Raw genomic sequence first — 21,314 nt, forward strand, 5'->3', positions numbered from 1 at the left:
GAGGCAAGTAATTGTGGGTGTTAAAGTCCATGTGATTTTAATTCAGGGCAGGTGAGACACATGGAATTCTGTGGTCTTGGGAACTTTGCATGAGGAAGGAACTTAACAAAACCAGCCCTAATCCAAAGGTCCTTCAAGTATATTATATAACCAAATCTCAGCATTTGTATTAAAATATTGAGCCCAGTAGCACCTTAAAGACCCACACAATTTTCCAGGGTATAAGCGTTCTCATTTAGATACAAATGAGAGTGAATATCCATCAGTCATTACATCCTGGTCAGAATATGGGAGGGTTGTTACAAAGAAGGGCCAGTCGGAGTCAGGACACAGAGGTTCAATGCAAACCATGCCAAATGACTTGGATTTCATTCTACTGTTACAGACTAGCACAGCTACCAACCTGAAATTTTATTCAAATCTCAGTCTCATTGATTTACATTCAAGCAATTTGCATAGGATTGCAGGCATGATTTCTTTTTAAGATCAGCACAGTATTCCCTTTTCTGCCAGCAAAACTGTACTAAGAAATAACATCAGCACAGTATTCCCTTTTCTGCCAGCATAAGTGTACTAAGAAATAACAGAAGATCTTGTCATCCCAAATGCTAGATTGTAGAAGTAGAAGATTGTTATTTCAAGATTACTACTCATTTCCTGTTTCTTCTTCTTCTTCTTTCTTTCAAATACCATGGAGGAAAGAAATACATAAACATGGTAGGGAAAAACTCTGTCCTTACCTGTTTCTCATCTGTAAGTAGGATGTATCCAAAAAAGAGTCCCTTAAGAAGGTATTAGAGGGTGGGAGTCTTGCTGGTTTACTGTCTGCCTAGTTTACCAGTTTACCCTGCTGAGGTTGGCTGAGGAGGTGATGACGTGGGACTTACGTTTCCCCAATTTGATAGTTATGGGGGACTCCAATGTCCACATTGGCACTGCCTTGTCTGGTGCCTCCTTAGACTTTATAACTTCCCTGGCATCATTAGGACTCTCCCAGGGGGACTGGCTCCCAGGGACAGAGCAGGCCACATACTGCACCTGATCTTTTGTGCAGGAATTGATCTGGATTCAGTGGCATTTTGCAGACTGGTGCCATGGACTGTTCATTACCTTGTGACAGTTAGTTTGAAATTTGTCTCCACCAGGCCCGTAGCCAGGATTTTGTAATTCAGGGAGCCTTTAAATAAGTCGCGGGGGGGGGGGCACTGGCGTCACACACAAAATTTAATTAAAATAACATTTTTAAAACTCATGCTTGCCAGTTGGAGCAGGCAGGAACTGTTGGAGCAGGCAGCCACTCATCCATGGAGGAAGACGAGAAGAAGAAGAGATTGGATTTATATGCCGCCCTTCACTACGAAGAGGAGTCTCAGAGCGGCTTACAAACTCCTTTCCCTTCCCCTCCCCACAACAGACACCCTGTGAGGTAGGTGGGGCTGAGAGAGCTTTGACAGAGACTGCTTTTTTTCAAGAACAGCTGTGCCAGAACTATGGCTTGCCCAAGGTCATCCAGCAGGTGCAAGTGGAGGAGTGGGGAATCAAACCCGGTTCTCCCAGATTAGAGCCCGCACACTTAACCACTACACCGAACTGACTCTCGCCCCCCATGGCAGGGACAAGGGCTCCAGCAGTAACAGGGTGAGGGGGCGGGGAAGCAAGCCACTCTTGGGGAAGGGGTGGTGAGAGGGGGCGGCTGAGGAATGCTCTGCAGGATTTGTCTGGCTCTATCGGCAGCTCTCTTGATGAACTCACTGATGCCTAGAATCTGGACCTCCAGGAAGCCACTGGCTGAGTTGCCCCCAGTGCCCTTTTGGCATGGTAAAAAAGGGCACTGAGATTACTAGACTGGTACTGGTGATGAAATTAAAAGCAATGAGGACACTTTATATAGCCCACTTAAAGCTTGTATGAAGTGGCAGTTCAAGCACTCTTACTTCTTTGCCTCCATTGCATTTGCCCTGTCACATCCAGCTAAATTGCCTAGAGTTGTTAGGCAATTGACCATCCCTTCGGTGGCTCCAAAAGTAGATAAAAATTTGGCTTTTAGCTGTGACACATTTGCAATGTTCTTTTCAAATAAAGTCTCGCTTCTTCACCAAGATTTGGCTGCCAGATTTTGAGTCAGTAGGAATCTTTTTATTTATTTATTTCTTCACATTTATAGCTTACCCTTCCCAGAAGTGGGCTCAGAATAATGTAAGCTGCTTTGGTCCCCACTGTTGAGAAATACTTTAATTTTCCTAGGTAGAGGTTGTGTGGGAGGAGGGTGGAGATGGAAAGCTGGAGACAGAGAGGCAGATAAAGGTAGTTTGGCTGTTGGGTGGGAAGGAAATAAGAACATACATAAGAACATAAGAGACGCCAATGTTGGATCAGGCCAAAGGCCCATCCAGTCCAACACTCTGTGTCACACAGTGGCCAGAAATACCAGTGCCATCAGGAGGTCCAGCAGTGGGGCCAGGACATTAGAAGCCCTCCCACTGTTGCCCCCCCCCCAAGCCACAAGAGGACAGGGCATCACTTGCCCCAGAGTTGCTAACTCCAGGTTGCTAACTCCAGGTTGGGAAATTCCCGGAAATTTGGGGGTGGAGCCTTGAGACAGTGAGGCTTGGGGAGGGAAGCAGCCTCAGCAGGATATAATGCCATAGACTCAATCCTCCAAAGCAGCCATTTTATCCAGGGGTACTGATCTCTGTCACATGGACAACAGTTGTAATTCTGGATGATCTCCAGCCCTCACCTGGAGGTTGACAATGGTAGTTCTCATGGAGGAAATGGCTGGTTTGGAGAGTGGAGTCTATGGCCTTATACTGGTCTGAAGTTCCACCCCTCCTCAAACCCTACCCTCCACAGAAGTAGAATGTGCCTTTGAGTTGCAGACAACTCATAGGATTTTTAAGGCAAGAAGAGAGCAGAGGTGGTTTGTCATTACGTTCCTCCATGTATCAACTCCAGCCTTTCTTGGCAGTCTCCAGTCCAAGTGTTGACCCGGGATGCCCCTACTTAGCTCCCAGGCCCTGAGAAACGTGGGCCAAACTGGGCTATTTGGGCTACTGTCTTAAAGAAGGAAATTGTTTATTATTTAAGAATTTATATCCCACACTTTCCCTTCAAAGGAAACTCAAGTCATCTTACAAAAACCCCAAAGTGTAAAACAATACAACATCCATGATAAAATATCAAACATTAACAGTTTTGGATAGAAACGTTCTGGCCAATTTCAGATCAACATAATTTTTGTTTTTTGGGGGGCAATGTTATCAGACATGTGGTGGCAGAACAGTTTTAATTACCTTTCAGCTACATTTTTTTTGTTTCCCTTTTCAGTTTAATTTAAGACCAGTACTGAGGCATAAATAACTTAAGTAGTCCTGGCAGGTTATCTTTGTCTTGAGACTGACATGGGAAGTGTCTCCCCCTGTTGATCTTAGACCCCTTGACAACTTTCAGCATGGTTAACCAAGCAGTTCTTTTAGACTGGGCAAGAACCTCAGGGATAATTTTGTGATGATTAGCTAAAAAGTTAGCATCAGAGATGCTAAGTCTGTCCCTCAAAGTAGTGATTTCTGTATGGCTTTCCACAAGGCTGCATATTGCCAATAGTGCTGATTAATATCTGTATGAAGCTGCTGAGTGAAATCATATGCTGATACATCATTGGGTCTCAGTGCTATTATGTAGAAGATGTATTTAATTTTGTTAAATAGTATTGTTTGATCTTCTCTGCCAGATTAAGAGCCCAAAGGTATTCCTGGATCTGGGCCGGCATGTAGAAAAGCAGGTGGATGGAGTAGCCGTGAGTGTCTTGTAGGCTTTTCCCCTTGCTAACACAGGGCCATTTGTTACAATGTACATATTAAGAGGAAGTGGCTGGAAAGTAGCATTGTGGGCAAGCCTATTCAAGTCCCTGAAGCTCCAGCTGTTCCTGCCACGCCTCTATTTCTCATATCCAATGCCAGATCCAAACTATTGACAGGGCTGCCAAAAATGTACATATTAAAACTGATGGATTTCAGTAGAAGTTGAGCACATACTTAACTCTTTGGTTGATTTCTGCCCCCTTGTCTCCAGAACAGCACCACTACTAATGCAAATCTACTTTAGACTTCAGAGTACTCTTTCCATTTTCTGTGTGGCACACCAGGAAAATCAAAATTAGAGAGAAGGGGGGGGTTGGCTTGGTGAGATGTCAATCTAATTAACTAAAATTGTTCCATAAGTCAGCAGACTCCACCCTGAATATTGTAGATCACCAAGGCAAAGGGAATAGTCCACCAGCAAAATTGGCCTGAATGGAGCAATGTTCCTGAAACAATTTCTTCCAAATGCATTTTTGACTGTTATGATTTTTATACCTCAGTGAACAAGGCTATTTGAGTAAACGATCCATCCTTGACTCATTTTGTGTACAGAGGGAAGATCTACCTCTGATTGTTGTTTTTATAAACTGGAAGGCTGCCAGCCTTCTCTAGGAAAAGGAACAGAGTATTCATGATAGGACTGTGAATATAGCTCTTGTTTGGTCTTTGACTAAATTTAACCTTCATTTATCCTCCTCCAGCTCCAGATAAAAGATATCTTTGCTCCTGTTTTCTTCAACTATCCAGAAAGAGACGTGGGTATTTATACTAAATGTGGCCCTTTTAGCATTTTTCTTATAGCATTAAATGTCAGAGAATTTTGACTGATGACTTTATCTATTGAAAGGCTTCAGTTTACATTATCTATCAAAATGCTTCCATCAACCCGCTAGCATCAGGATTTATGGAGAAGGAAAATGTGCCATCTTGATTGAATTCTATTCTTGTGCACATTCTTTGCAAACAACGCTAAGGATTCTGTTATTACCTAGAAGACTTCTCTTTAATGGCATAAACAGCTAATGTTCTTAAAACACGGGGGGAGGAATATTTTTCTCCCACTGAATTAGTGAATACCATATTTACAGCTTCAATGTTGTCCTTTTAAAGCAATAGCTATCACTAAGCTGATGGCAGCAAAGTGATTTTTGTTATCAACAATTTTTTTAATTCCCCAGGATTTTGCAAAACTCATCATTTAACAAATTTGATAAGATTCAGATGGGTTTTTTATATAGACAACTTATAATTGCTTTGTTAGAGGAACCCATGTGTTTTGTGAAAAGCCCACTTCTCCCATCTGCCAGGTTAGAAATTTGATATGTAAAATTCACAACAGAAAGAGAGCATATGGTCTTGCCTGCTCTCCCCCTCTTCTGTCTTGCCACTCCTCTCTCTTTGTCTGTCTTTGATCCCATAAATTTGGATTAAAAATATATAGATATTGCAGACTTCTCCAGTTTTCTGCCATGTGTTGCACATTATATTAGGAATTCATATGAAATTCAGGACTGACCTAAACAGGGTTCTTCAACACAAGGAAGAAAGCTGGCAACACAAAATATTTTCACCAAATCTGAAGAGCAATCACTTGTTGATTTATGCAAGGGTATGTACTTGTTAACACATTTGAGCTGTAAGCTGCTTTGGGAGCCAGTCGGGCTGAAAAGTGGGGTATAAATACATCAAAACAACTAGTAAAGTAAAACTAAAATAAATTAATACTTCCTCCCATAGCTGGACCTAAAAATCCAGGACAAGACTTGAGGCCAGGCTTGTAGCCATGGGGGGGGGCTCCTGGGGCTGATGCCCCTCCCAAATGTTTCCTGCACCTCCCTGTGCACCTTGTGGTCTCCACCACCTAGCCAGCCATCCCAGCCAATGCCTAAGCCTCGTTGCCTCTGTGCCTCTCCCCACGTGGGCTACCATGGTGGCAGCAGCATCTCGGTGTTTTCCTCTGCTTCCCGCCCTGGGCACTAGGCTGGCTTCTCCTCTCCCAGCACCAAAGGACTACTTGACTGGGAGGGGGCAAGGCCAGGAGGGGGAGGAAGACTGGGGTCATGCACTTGCCCACCTGTCACTTCAGCTCTTCCAGGCGCAGGGACAAAGCAAGCACTTCCGACACTTCATTCGGCCTCATTGAAGATGCCAAGCCAAGGGACAGAAAAAATCTCAGAAAAGAGGGAGGTGGGGAATCTCTTGTTTGTGTCACTTGCAGGGGTGGAGATGACAACCAGCAAATGTTTGAAACCCTTGCCACCTGGAAGTGTTACATACCTTCAGTGAGCTGCCTGAGCTGGGACTTTTCACCCTGAAGTTGCTGGGGAAAATAGTATTTTTACTTTAGTGCACTATAATTAGCACCAAGAAATATGTAAGCCGCTCAGAGACCCCTAGCCAAGGGGTCCACTTGAGCCACCGCAGCTCCCTTTTTACTTTAGTGCACTATAAATATTCTTCATAGGAGAACCACTGGGACCACAAGCCCCACACTAGTATGAGGCCATCGAAGAAATGTAATGGAACATTTTAATTGAAGTAGCTGGACTCTATAGGTTTCTTATCATAACTGTGGAATGAAGATGAGTGTGCCAAAGCAGAATTTTACTTGAGCTTGGCCTGAGATCTGGATCCCAATTTCTCCTCTCTCCTCAAGACCTGGCATGAAGACCCAGCATTTCCTGGCTATGGGGCTGCTTGAGGCTGTTCATTCCAGTCCCTCTTCTGCATTAGTATCTTCTGTGGAAATCAGAGGTACTTTGTCTGACTGAATTACATTTACATTTATAAACAGGGGCCATTGGAATTGAGACCAGCAGTTTTAGTCCTCTAGAACTGTTTTCAGGGGGAAAGGGTTCTGACCCAATCTCCTCTGCACCACAATGCCATACGAACATAATAAGAACCCTGCTGGATTAGACCAGTGAAGTACTTCCTTCTGTCCATCATGAATCTACTGGTCATCTACTGCATTGGCTGCTCCCTGAAGAGACAGAGAATGGGATAGAAAGAAGCTCTAGCCATTCAATTTCTCCACTTCGTGCATAATTTTATAACCCTCTATCATGTCCTCCACCCAGGGGTCATTTCGTAGAAAAAGAGCTGCAGGAGCTCATTAGCATACCTGCTAATGATGTCAGAAGCAAAGGGGGGCATCTTCCCTTCCCCAGCCGGCCTGCCAAGGCGGGCTGGGGGGGGAAAGCGAAGAGAGAAAGGGTTTAAAAAGACAGAAGGGCTTTTGAAGATGCCCCCCCCCCGTTTTTGCTTCCCCAGCTGGCCTGCCAAGGCGGGCTGGGAGGGGGAGTGAAGATAGAAGGGGTTTAAACTTTAAACCCCTTCTCTTTTCGCCTTCCCCCCGCCAGCCCACCTTGGCAAGCCGGCTGGGGAAGGGGAGGCTTTTGAAGATGCCCCCCCCCATTTTTGCTTCCCCAGCTGGCCTGCCAATGCTGGCTGGGGGTAGGAGGAAGCGAAAGAAGAGTAGAGTCGCGCCACCACTTCAGTGCAACTCCAGAGTTTTAAAGTTTAAACCCCTTCTCTCTGCAGTCATGCCGCAGCAGTGGCACGATCTTTCCATTGTATTCTATGGGGCCATACCCAGTGGTTTTCCTTCCCCCTTTAAGAATGAACAGCAGCTCAGAGGAGGGGGGTGCCTCACAGAGAGGCCCCTCCGAGTCCCACCCCTGAGGCAGTGGCCCCGCCCAGCATCGAGGGTGGAGAAAAGGGCAGCCAGTGAGGTTGCAGCTTGAGCCCAGGGGTGGAGAGGGAGTGCAATCCCAGTGGCAGAGAGTTCCTCAACCCCCCCACCCATCTCCTTGTTCTGTGGGTCCTCTTGGCAGCTGCTGGGCTTTGGAAGGGGTTGGGGGGGCTCACGTCTGCCCTCGTTGCTCCTCTGGGGAAGGGCACAGAGGGTGGCCTGGGAGGGGCAGCCGGGAGCACTTCTCTGGGAGCTGGAGGAGGCCGTGGATGGATGACGAAGTGCAGGAGCAGCCAGGCGAGGAACCTGCCAGAGCTACCACACCCGCCTCAGACAGCCTTGGTGTGACCCTCCACAGTCCCTGGCTCCTGTGGGCCAGCTCTCACTCCCTCGCTCCCTTGGCCGGCACCCACCCACTGCCCATCTTATCCTGGGCACGGCTGGCTGGCTGGGAGACAGCACTGCTCCCCTCAGCGGCCGGCAGGATGGCCAGCTCTCCCCATGCCCTGCTGCTCCTGCCACCACTGCTGTGCCTCTGCTGCCTGGGTTGGATCCTGCTGGCACCCGGACAAGCACAGCAGGAGTGCTCAGACAGCCCCGTGAAAACCAGCAGTGGAGGAGGGGGCATGAGCTGGGTGGCAGCAAGGGAGGGGTGGGGTGGGGAGGGGTGGGGTGGGACGGGCTTGGAGGCCCATCGGAACACCATTCCAAAGCATTCTGGCCCAAAAATAGCCCTGCTCTTGAGGGAATGCACGCCTTAATTGAGACACTGACATTATAAAAAGATACATGGATCTATCCTTCTTACTTTATAAGGCCAAAATATCTTGGGGTGTGAAAAGAAAAGGTCTCATGGGGTGACCATGGGGACAACAGGTTCTCTGTACCACAGAAAAAAATATCATTTGTTATTTCTAAAGAAAACTAAGAATTTATGACAGATGGGGCCACAAAACTTGCTTCAATCACCAGAATATCAGCTTGGTACAAATGCCATTAGCTCCTTCCACTTTATCATAATCTTACCTAATTACATATTCCAAGCATTGGTCAGATTTATAGGGAAATGTCCCTGAATTTCCCCTTATCTTTTCTGTAAACTAGGAAGACATACCAGTACACTGGTCAGAACTGTACGGATGACTCCTAGGAGTCCACTCAGGTAGTAAAAGAAGAAAGTATGAGAAATGAAAATGCTTCTCAGTGAGAAAGGATTGGTATCGATTTCATTTGAAAGATGCTCAGGTCCTTTATGAAAAGACTATCATGCTATAAAGTACAGTTCAACTGTGCGATCAATAATATATCAGTAGTGAAAGCAGCCTTGATGTGCTTTTGCTCTGTTATGAAACATGATACAACCCAGTCATCATGGCCCTTGAAAAGTTAGCTCATTGGTTGTGCCTGAAATGTTCAGATGCAGAAGTAAATGCTTTTGTGGAAAGAACCAACACCGATTTATGTAATGGAATAAGGCCCATTGTGGAAATAAATACAAGGAGCTCTAGAAAGAGGCTCTGGTTGGGTGCCCTGGCTGTGGGCACTTAGTGTCAATTTGCTGTAGCGACCTCAGCAGAATATAATGACACAGAGCTTAACATTTTCTCCAGGGGAACTGATCTCTGCCATCTAAAGAGCAGTTGTAATTCTGAGTGCTCTCCAGCCCTCCCCTGGAGATTGGCAACAGTGGTTCCCCATGAGGAAATGGTTGGTTTGGAGGGTAGAGTCTATGGCATTGTACCTGTCTTGGAGGTGGCAACCCTATCTTCTTCCCAGTCAACCATCAACGTACTGTTAGCTACCCCTCTGATTTCAGGTTTCCATCTCCCACAAACACATCCCACATCTCCCACAAACACCTGGAGCCTCTACCTAGGAAAAGTACAGTCTTTCTCCTCAGTGGGGACCCAAACAAGAGGGGAATCAACCTCAGCAGGGTATAATGACACAGAGTCCACCCTGCAAAGCAGCCATTTTCTCCAGGGGAACTGATCTCTGCTGTCTGGAGAGCAGTTTTAATTCTGAGTTATCTCCAGCCCTCACCTGGAGAATGGCAGCAATGGTTCCCCAGGAGGAAATAGCTGGTTTGGAGGGTGGAGTCTGTGGCATTGTAGCTGTCTGAGGTCCCACCCCTCCTCAAACCCCACCCTCTCCAGGCTAAGAGTTTGGATTTATACCCCGCCCTTCACTACCCAAAGGAGTCTCAGAGCGGCTTACAATCTCCTCTCCCTTCCTCTCCCCACAACAGACACCCTGCGAGGTAGGTGAGGCTGAGAGAGCTCTTGACAGAAACTGCTCTTTTTCAAGAACAGCTGTGCCAGAACGATGGCTTACCCAAGGTCATCCAGCCAGGTGCAAGTGGAGGAGTGGGGAATCAAGCCCAGTTCTCCCAGATTAGAGTCCGGCCGCTGAACTACTACACCAAACTGGCTGAAAGTCTGTGAGTGGTCTGAAATCACCCAATCAGCTTCCACATGAAGAACCTGGGTCTGGAAGATCCTGCTCTGAAGCACTAACTGCTACAACACACTAGCTGTCTCGGGGGAGTCACCTCAGCAGGGTATAATGACACAGAGCCCACCATTTTCTCCAGGGGAACTGATCTCTGCCACCTGAAGAGCAGTTGTAATTCTGAGTGATCTCCAGCCCTCACCTGGAAACTGCCAGCAATTATTCCCCAGGAGGAAAAGTAGTCTTTCTCCACAGCAGAGACCAAAGCAGCTTACATCATTCTCCTCTCCCCTTTTTGATCTGCTCAACAACCCTGTGAGGTAGGTTAGGCTGAAAGTCTATGGTCCAAAATCACCCATTCATCTTCCTCAGCAATAACCTGGGTCTCGCAGACCCTGCTCTGAAGTGCTAACTGCTACACCTAGGGTAGCCAACCTACAGGTGGAGCCTGAAGATAGCCAGGTATCACAATTGAACTACAGATGACAGATCTCCCCCCCCCCCCCTGGAGAAAATAACTGCTTTGGAGGGTGGGAAAGTGTCCAGGCTGGCAGTGGGCGGGGGAGAGGAGTGGACCCAGCACCCAGTCAATGGCACACAAGTACTCTTGAGTGGCGGTTGATGGGCCAATAGCTAATGGAGCACACTGCACAGCCAATGGGAGAACTGGAAATGGCCAATACGTAAGAGAATTATATATATAGGATACCATAACAATACTTTGAAATAAACCTAAAAGAAATAAAAGGTAAATATCCCAGTACATGTATACATTTATCTCTCTAGGAAATGCAACGCTAGTTAGCATTGTGGTATGTCTTATGATAGCAAATTTACTCTGGTATCACTGTAGGTCCTACAAAGTCCATAGCATTAGTAGCAGGACCAGCAATGGACTAAAGAGAGGCTTTAATATAATGTGCTCACCAAGAGATGAGCCAGAAGCCACATCCAGCTGGACAGGGTAAGAAGACCCACTCATGAGAGACAGCTAAAACTGATTCTGTTTGGCAGCATACACCCTGGACTAGACAGGCAATTACTCTGATCCAGCATGTTATGCTGTTCTGAGGGAAAAGTTAGTCCCACAGGAACCGAGAAGTGTGTTCATCAGGAGAGGCAGGTGTTTTGGCAGTTTTTTTCTGTCAGGGGAAAGTGTCCAGGCTGGCAGTGGGCTGGGGAGAGAAGTGGACCCAGCACCCAGTCAGTGGCACACTAGTACTCTTGAGTGGTGGTTGATGGGCCAATAGCTAATGGAGCACACTGCACAGCCAATGGGAGAACTGGAAATGGCCAATACGTAAGAGAATTATATATATAGGATACCATAACAATACTTTGAAATAAACCTAAAAGAAATAAAAGGTAAATATCCCAGTACATGTATACATTTATCTCTCTAGGAAATGCAACGCTAGTTAGCATTGTGGTATGTCTTATGATAACAAATTTACTCTGGTATCACTTTAGGTCCTACAAAGTCCATAGCATTAGTAGCAGGACCAGCAATGGACTAAAGAGAGGCTTTAATATAATGTGCTCACCAAGAGATGAGCCAGAAGCCACATCCAGCTGGACAGGGTAAGAAGACCCACTCATGAGAGACAGCTAAAACTGATTCTGTTTGGCAGCATACACCCTGGACTAGACAGGCAATTACTCTGATCCAGCATGTTATGCTGTTATCTCAGCCAAACCACAGAATTTGAGACTAAAGGAAATACATGTAAATTACATCACAGCATACTTTCATTTGCCAGTCATTTGGCCCTACTTCACATTAGGGGTGTGCAGGAATATTGCTGACCTGATTAATTGACTGATATTTTGACCATCAGATCAGGTCAGCAATACCTGATACCGTTCCTGCCCCAGGCATTAGCCCCAGTTCCAATATTACACTCCCAATAATACTGGAATTGGGAATCCTGTTGGTGAGGGAGAAGCAGCTAGGGAGGAGGGAGCACTTACCAGCTGGTTCTCAGCATATCTGCCCTTTAAACTTTAAAAGGCTATTGTTTTCAATGGGAAGACCAGGTTTACTCCCATGGGAAATAATGGCAATTTAAAGGGTCCATGTGTCAGCAATCCATTGGGGGCCCTTCCTTACTCTCCCTTCTCCATTTTAATTCCACATGGGGAGTATTGCATTAATAATGGAATGACTTTCCAGTATGGCAAAAATGCTGCTGGCATTTCACACACCCCATGTATATCATTTGATTTTGGAACCAAGTTTGAGCTTACACTTTGAATAAAACTTTGTTGGTCTCAAAGGTGCCACTGGACTCAAACTTTGTTCTGCTGCTCCAGACCAACACTGCTACCCACCTGAATTTTACTTGATTTATTGATTACTGTACACCTGCTGAGTGAACTGAACCCACTGAAAAGCACTGTGTTACAGATAACTGGAGGCAGATGAATTCACAACCATATGATGTAATGATTACCAGTAGTCGATTGTAAAAGAAAATTAGACATGTTCATGGAAGATAGGTCTGCCAATAGCTATTAGCCAATTAAATACAATGAAATAGATGGTATTATACCTGTGATGGCCTGTTCACATGGATGTCATAGTTTTATACCTCAGTCCTTAAATAATGAAAATGTATGTGAATGAATTAGCCTCCAACTGTCAGTGCAGATAAATCAAGTGATTTGGGGCAGTGGTTCGGTGTAGTGGTGAAGTAATGGTTAAGAGTGTGGACTCCAATCTGGAGAACTGGGTTTGATTCCCAACTTCTCCACATGCAGCCAACGGGGTGACTTTGGGTCAGTCACAGTTGCAGCAAGATACAACAACCTTTCCCTCTCTTAATTACTCTCCCTCTTTTCCACACTTTTCTCATCCATTTCTGTCTCCCTTCACCTATTTTTTTCTTTGACCCCCCAGATGGAAGAAAGAGTCACACAACCAAGGTTGGGAGAAACTAAGGGCCACTTTATTTAACGTACATAAAAGTAACGGCAAGGGCAAACAGTGAACAGTGGCACAGTCAAGGCCTGGGGTCCCCTTGGCCTTTGGGTTCCCACTGGGGAAAAGGTGGGGTATGAAAGATGTAAATAAATAAATAACATCATATAAGACCAAACTAGTGAATTTATTTGTCTCACCCTAGGATTTGATTAATTAGATATTATTTGCAACTTTTTCAAGATTTTGGGACAACAATTTCATTGTACACTGCAGGAAAGCAGAGAGAAAATAACTACAAATAAATGAGCTGACAAGTAACTTTTTAAAAAGAAAGCTAAAGTTCTCCTTACACATACACATGCAAACTCATATCCTTTTGGTTGTAATTTCAGCAGCCCTACATTCTCAACATCAAACAGAGGTTAAGTAGTATGTTATTTAAACAAGATGGAGGTATTTGATAATGACTGAGTGAGGAAAGTGGAGAGGGAGGAATGTAGGAATGGAATGGAACTTTTATCAGCAGGACATAGGAGAGAACCTTAAAGCAACAGCCCATAAATCTACTTGAATAAAAATATTGGTGTCAGAACATAGTAATTCATTTCTCTACATTTTTATGTTTCCCACTTCAGAAGACAACCATGCCTATGGATATTATTTCACCTTACCAGTAGCTGATTGTAAAAGAAAATTAGACATGTTCATGGAAGATAGGTCTGCCAATAGCTATTAGCCAATTAAATACAATGAAATAAATGATATTATACCTGTGATGGCCTGTTCATATGGATGTCATAGTTTTATACCTCAGTCATTAAATAATGAAAATGTATGTGAATGGATTAGCCTCCAACTGTCAGTGCAGATAAATCAAGTGGTTTGGGGTAGTGGTTTGGTGTAGTGGTGAAGTAAAGGTTAAGAGTGTGGACTCCAATCTGGAGAACTGGGTTTGATTCCCAACTTCTCCACATGCAGCCAACTGGGTGACTTTGGGTCAGTCACAGTTGCAGCAAGATACAACAACCTTTCCCTCTCTTAATTACTCTCCCTCTTTTCCACACTTTTCTCATCCATTTCTGTCTCCCTTCACCTATTTTTTTCTTTGACCCCACAGACAGAAGAAAAGGTCAGACAACCAAGGTTGGGAGAAACTAAGGCCACTTTATTTAACATACATAAAAGTAATGGCAAGGGCAAACAGTGAACAGCGGCACAGTCAAGGCCTGGGGTCACCATTGGCCCCATCCTTACCGTACAATGGGCAAGACACCAAGGCCCCTGGGTGGAGCCAACTGCAAGTGGCTCGCACCCGGCTGGCCCAGCAATTGGGATGTGCCTTGAGGATCCCTCCAACACAACCGCACGGCCTGCGCGGAGGATCTGTCATGGCCATCCCTAAAGGCAGTCTGTAATCCTCATCCCTGGCCACGCAGCTGCAGGGGTGATCCTGTCAGACCCCTCAAAGGGAACCCAGAAGCAAAAACCCCTCAACAAAAGACCAGGACCTGGTGGGAACCCCAAAGCCCCCAGGTGGCTGGGAGCTCAGTGCCTGAGAACAGGAGAGGGATTGTCCTTGGTCCAGACAACTACCTTATTCCCAAGCATCTCCAGACTCCAAGTTTGTACACCTATGTACAACTGAGTATAGTTGTCTTTATACAGCCAGGGGGGAAAAATATACAAAAAAGATGTTTGAAAATGCTTCATTGTCTATAGATTATAAGTACCAGAGACAAATACAAGAAAACTTGTCACATGGGGGTAATAAAATATTGGGGGGAAATGTGAAGCTGCTGGTTTGATGGTCAGAAATCCTCTGTATCCTAGTAACAAGTTTCATACCTTCAGTGCATTAGAGCACTCCTCACTGTGCCTGACATACAACATAACTTAATGGGGATAATTAAATCTAACGGGTCTTGGATACTCTTTCAACTAGCACAATAAAAAGGTGAAATAATATCCATAGGCATGGTTGTCTTCTGAAGTGGGAAACATAAAAATGTAGAGAAATGAATTACTATGTTCTGACACCAATATTTTTATTCAAGTAGATTTATGGGCTGTTGCTTTAAGGTTCTCTCCTATGTCCTGCTGATAAAAGTTCCATTCCATTCCTACATTCCTCCCTCTCCACTTTCCTCACTCAGTCATTATCAAATACCTCCATCTTGTTTAAATAACATACTACTTAACCTCTGTTTGATGTTGAGAATGTAGGGCTGCTGAAATTACAACCAAAAGGATATGAGTTTGCATGTGTATGTGTAAGGAGAACTTTAGCTTTCTTTTTAAAAAGTTACTTGTCAGCTCATTTATTTGTAGTTATTTTCTCTCTGCTTTCCTGCAGTGTACAATGAAATTGTTGTCCCAAAATCTTGAAAAAGTTGCAAATAATATCTAATTAATCAAATCCTAGGGTGAGACAAATAAATTCACTAGTTTGGTCTTATATGATGTTATTTATTTATTTACATCTTTCATACCCCACCTTTTCCCCAGTGGGAACCCAAAGGCCAAGGAAACCACAGGCCTTGACCGTGCCACTGTTCACTGTTTGCCCTTGCTGTTACTTTTATGTAGGTTAAATAAAGTGGCCCTTAGTTTCTCCCAACCTTGGTTGTGTGACTCTTTCTTCTGTCTGGGGGGGAGCAAAGAAAAAATAGGTTAAGGGAGACAGAAATGGATGAGAAAAGTGTGGAAAAGAGGGAGAGTAATTAAGAGAGGGAAAGGTTGTTTTCTCTTGCTGCAACATCATAACCAGGGGTCGTTTCATAGAAAAAGAGCTAGGGGAGCTCATTAGCATAACTCATTAGCATATGCCACACCCCCTGACATCAGGGGCCCGGCGGTGGACCTGCAAGGCCGGCGGGAGTGCGAGGAAGCCCCGCCAAGGCCCTCCCTGGCCCCAGGCAGGCAGGGGTGAGGAGAGGCGGGGAGGAAGCAACTTACCCTCCCTCTTCTCCTGCCTCCTCCTGGCTGAATGAGGGCCGGAAGCAGGGCGGCCGGAAGCAGGGGGCAGGGCTTCATCATGTGCCCCACCCCCCGCACTTCACCCAGGGGAACTGTGATCCCCGCGATCCCCCCTAATCGACTTCTGACCATAACTACTGCTTTGCAAGGTCTGGCTGAACTGGGTGCAAGTAGGGGGAGAGAAAGACTAGACTATTGGATAAAATGTTACCTACCAGCTGGCAATTACTGTAGCAGCTATCAGCGGGCTGGCTCAGTTGCTGTTAAGCAAGTTTACTTCAGTCCTGGAGAAAGGGAAGTCTAGCCGATCCCAGAGTGCTTTTTGCTATGCTCAGACTTCTCTGCACCCCTAGTGGCTGCAGCCGGAACTGCATTTAAAAAAGAAAAAGAAAGACATTCGACTAGATGCAGCATGACACTGGCTTGAGGGCCCTTCAGTTGACTTCCTTAAGCAGCACACAGGGTGGACTGCATCCCTTGCCCCACCCTTGGTGTGCCACTGTTAAAGCCTAAGTGGCCTGTCTTCCGAAAACTGTTTCTAATTTTCTTGGTGTCTACCCACTGCTCCCAAAACATTGCAGGGCAGGAGTAGCCAGTTGTCACAGTGAGCCAAATAGGATTCCCAACTCCTTTCACTCTGAATAGCTACAGGAATTTGGGGTTCTGTGTGTGACTATTCTGACTTACTATTATTTTTAAGACGGGAGACACTGTTACACATGCAGAGTTAGTGTCCATTTTTCTTAAGTGGGATACAACAATCAGAATCAAGGTAAGGGGACTGGGAAGAAGATTGATGAGCATCTTGAATTATTGCTGTGGGGATGAGGAGAACTGCTTGACCAAGGGGTTCATGGACCAGGAAACATTTGGAAACCTTTTGGGATCCAATAAACTCTCCTTTTAAAACTTTGGGGCTCAGGAGAGGCAACATCAGCAGCCCTCCCCCCTGCACCTGTGATGTATGCACTGGTCAAGTGCCAGGGCTCCTGATCTTGGTTGCTGAGCCATTATGCAGGGATGAGGCAGGAAATGACATTTGCCCACCAATTCATCTGAAGTGAGGTCATGCCCACAATGGGCATGGGAATTAACCAGACCAGAAATTATCCCACTGAAATCCCCTTAAATACTTGATAAAGTTGTCACCTGTGAATCAACCCAAAGTCCTGAGTCCTACCTTCTCATCTCATCTGTATGCCCAGACTGGAAATAGATTGATGGACTAGGGCAAATCAGAGTGGAAATTTCTCTTTGTTTCAACAATATCAAAAAAGCAAAGGCCATCATAAAACCGGATTTGTAAATATGCTGGAATATGGGATGAAGACATACCTAGTGGATCACAAGAGTTTGCTTGTAGCTCACTTGAATTTGTATATACTTGGCTGGGAATGCGTGGCTGAACAAAGATCATATTACTTTGTGAAATCCTACTTAACTCAGTGTTTTGAAACCTTACTGTCAGGTTTCATTGGCAAACTTTTTTGAATAATTAATAGTGTAGCTTGAATAATTAATCATGGGAAGGATGGCTCTCTCAAAACAATGACTGCCTCTGCTAACTTTCAACTGTGCTGGAGGAGATACTGCAATCCTCTTTGAACTGTTGGAGTAACTGGCTGTAGTGTCATGTATTTTAAGAAGCAAAGGATTCTTTTTTAAAATGAAGATTGAAGAAAATATTGTGTAATTTTTAGAGATTGGATAACTTCATAATTCTCCCAAGTCAACAAAAGCCACCAACCAAATCAACAGTACAAGTAGCAAAAAATCTGATTTAGGATTTTGTACCATATTCTGTACAGCTGCATGTAATAGCTGTCCCTGCCATTTTAGGGAATACCTATGGCTGCCCAGATTGGGTAGATTTGTGTACCGATACAAACCTCAATCCAAAAGAGGGGGAGATTATCAGAGTCCATTGTTCCTGCTGCCTTAGTATTCCAGTACCTTTTGTTGTTGATAATATATAATCACAAGCATGCTTAAAGGGGAGTAGGAAATCTATGCTCCTGTACTGGGATTTATGAACAAGGTCCCCAACTGCATGTGTATACACATATCATGCACGTGCATACACTCTTGATATATTAATAGATATAGACCAGAAGTGATCCCATGTCTTCCCCCACATACATTCTTCCTCCAGACCTTGAACACCTGAGTAAGCTTTTAGAAACTCCTGGGTCCAAATGTTATCAATTGTGGCATGTTCAAAGCCAATATTAGAATTCTGCTTTACATGCATAGTCATACATAAAGAAATTACCATATCCATGGCACATTTCCCCCCCACTGGCCCCCTTGCTGCACACGTATGCAAAAATGTTTGTGCATATTAGTTCATGCTGAGAAGAGGCTGGATTTTGCCTCAAATATTGTCATATGTAAAAATTCAAGTAATCCAAAGAAAACTTGCTTGGAAATTAATTCTACTGGAATCTATAAAGCTGAATAAATGTGTATAAAACTGGGATTTCAGCATCTTATTCTTTCAATGAACAGAAATTGAAAGCCTCCTACATTTTGGGTAATAAAAGAGAAAAGACTTTCTCTGGTACAATTTGCTAATGAAAGGCAACTTCTGTGCCCTGTAATTTGTGCATTTATGAAGTGGTCTTATAGGACAAGAAGAGTGGTGGGGAATGAAAGGAATGGTAGGTTTAAAAAAATATTTTGATATTCAGAGAAAAAAAATAGCCATGGATCATATAACAGTGGCTAAGTTTCCCCTTGTTGAAAATAGTCTTGTGATACAGGATAAAGTTTCACTGAGGCACAATGGATATGCAATACACATTTGCCTGGAAGTAGCCTATAAATCTTCCCATTAAAACCAGCTGGGATTTCTTAGGAGAGCCATTTTGAAGAATTTCTCTGTGCTAAGGATGAAGGAGAATTGTTATTATTGCTTCAAGGGATGATTGACTTACAGCTTGGCTAAGGAAGCCAACTGACCCTCATCTCATTCTTCCCCACTCTCTAGTGCATATTTTAATAGAAACCTGATTAGGGGTATAGAGGAGCAAAGATGCACAGGAATGAAACTCTGGGACTTCTTTTTACATTCTGCAGAAATGACATCATCAACTGGAGTTCCTGGGGGAGAAACATCTTGACTTAAAAGCAATGTGTCCCACCCACTCAGGAGTCACTCTGGGGGGAGGGGCTTGAAACAGCTGTGTTTTTAGGAGGCAGTTATAGCACACGATTTAAAAACACATCCAAAGCCAGATCTGGCCTAGGACCTGTCTTCCGTGCCATGCCCACTGTCCATGACAAAAAGAAAGTGATTATGTTCCACCTTTTAAAAACAAAAGGATGTCTAAATGTTGAAAGAACCATGCATGTCTTCTCTGATACAAATTTTAAAAGACCCATTTGTGTCCGTTGAACATGCTCACTCTCATCGTATTTATTTATTTATTTATTTATTCAATTTATACCCCGCCCTCCTCACTAGAGCAGGCCCAGGGTAGCTTACAGAAGGATAAAACATAAGTAAACAATTATAACACAGATAAAACCATCTAAAAACAACCCAGTGTCATAAAGTGCTAGCTAGATGTAAACTAAATACTTAAGGATGGCGACAACATTCATCTTAATATGTTCTATGGTCTGCCTTGCTCATCAGCTTCTTGATCTCTGTCATATACATGTGACCGGCACGGGTTGTAAACTATGGAGCCAGGGAGCAGGGCTCTGTCTTTCTCAGTAAGTGTTGTTGGTGATATTGGTAATGATGTTGTTCCTTAACCAAAAACCTGGTGGAAGAGTTCCATCTTGCAGGCCCTGTGGAACTGTAAGAGGGTTTTTTGAGGGGAAAAAGGAAAAAAAGAAAAAATCCAGCTGTTAACCCATTAACAGCTGGATTTTTTCTTTTTTTCTTTTTCCCCTCAAAAAACCCCCTGACTCACATATTGACATGCTAAATCACCAATCCCCACTCCAAATAAGGGCAGGGGGAGGTGAGTTAAGTTGCACCAAAGAAAGGTTCTTCGACGAGTGGCTCGCCCTGGAGTGCTATAATCTATTTTTATTGTTACTGTTGAGTCTTAGGGGATAAGGGCAGGGGTGAGGGAGGTGGGTTGGGGAAAACGTGGTGTTCTACTTGTTACTTGTTATAGTGATTGGCATTTCTGCTGTTATAACTTTTGTCTCAGTGCATTCTTCTTTATAATTTAATTGCCACAATAGTCTTTTTGTTCAACACTACTGACAGCTCAAAGTATTTAATAGTTACCTCATCCTTTTAGGTTAAGATTCACTATTTCTTACTGTAGTATAGACTCCTACAGAACCAATCCAGAAGCTTGGAAATTTTACTCATCTCAGCAACAAAAAAAGAAACTATACACAAACCTTAAAGCCATGGTCAGCAGTGCACAATATGCATAATTAGAGAGACAAACATTAAACTATGCTCGGTTAACATTAGAGGATTGAACAACCCCATCAAAAGAAAGAGACTGATACAATGCCTAAGAAAGAAAAAACCCAATGTGGTCTTCTTACAGGAAACCCATCTCAAACTGCGAGAAGACCAAATACTACATCACAACCTTTTCCATATTCAACTGCATGCCCAGGGTTCATCCAAATTGAGAGGAAGAGCAATATTAATAAGCAAAAATGTTAATTTTAAATTAAAAGCAACAATTAAAGACCCTATAGGCAGATATATCTTTGTGAAAGGCTCGATATAGGGATTCAAGGTTACACTGGCATCTATCTATGCCCCAAACAACACACAATTGGCATTCATTGATACCACACTAGCAAGCTTGACACATTTCCAAGAGGGATAGTTAGTAGTAGGAGCTGACTTAAATTTTATAATCAACTCAGAATTAGACAGGACCCGGAACCCGCTTTCTACAAGGCCAACAAAACCATCTAGCAACTCCAAACTACTCCCTTTATTATCCAAACACCATATCATTGACACGTGGAGAATGAAACATCCAGGAGAGGAAGACTTTACATCTTTTTCTCCTTGTCACAACATAGCCACAAGGATAGATTTCATCCTAATATCCCAACCGCTCACCCCAAAAATAAGTTCAATGGAGATCTGAACAAAATACCTCACTGATCACGCTTGGGTGGAAGGAGAACTCCTACACAAGCACAACACCACAGAACATTTCTGGATGATGGACAGATCAATTTTATTGAATACACAAGCTAAGGATAAAATTAAAAAGGACATTAAGAAATGTTTTGAAGACAACTCAGTGCTGGACATCCCAGTGGCCCTCCTGTGGGACTCCATGAAGTCAGTAGCCAGAGGCTCGATCATAGCATGCACAGCTAAAAGAAATAAAGAGAGAGAGAAAAAGTGATGAGATTGCATTGGAAGAAAAACTTGCCCATGTGAAAAGATAGTAGAGACAGAATCACT

This window comes from Gekko japonicus, unplaced genomic scaffold (assembly GCF_001447785.1).
Source record: "Gekko japonicus isolate JY-2015 unplaced genomic scaffold, Gekko_japonicus_V1.1 scaffold1048, whole genome shotgun sequence".
NCBI lineage: Eukaryota > Metazoa > Chordata > Lepidosauria > Squamata > Gekkonidae > Gekko > Gekko japonicus.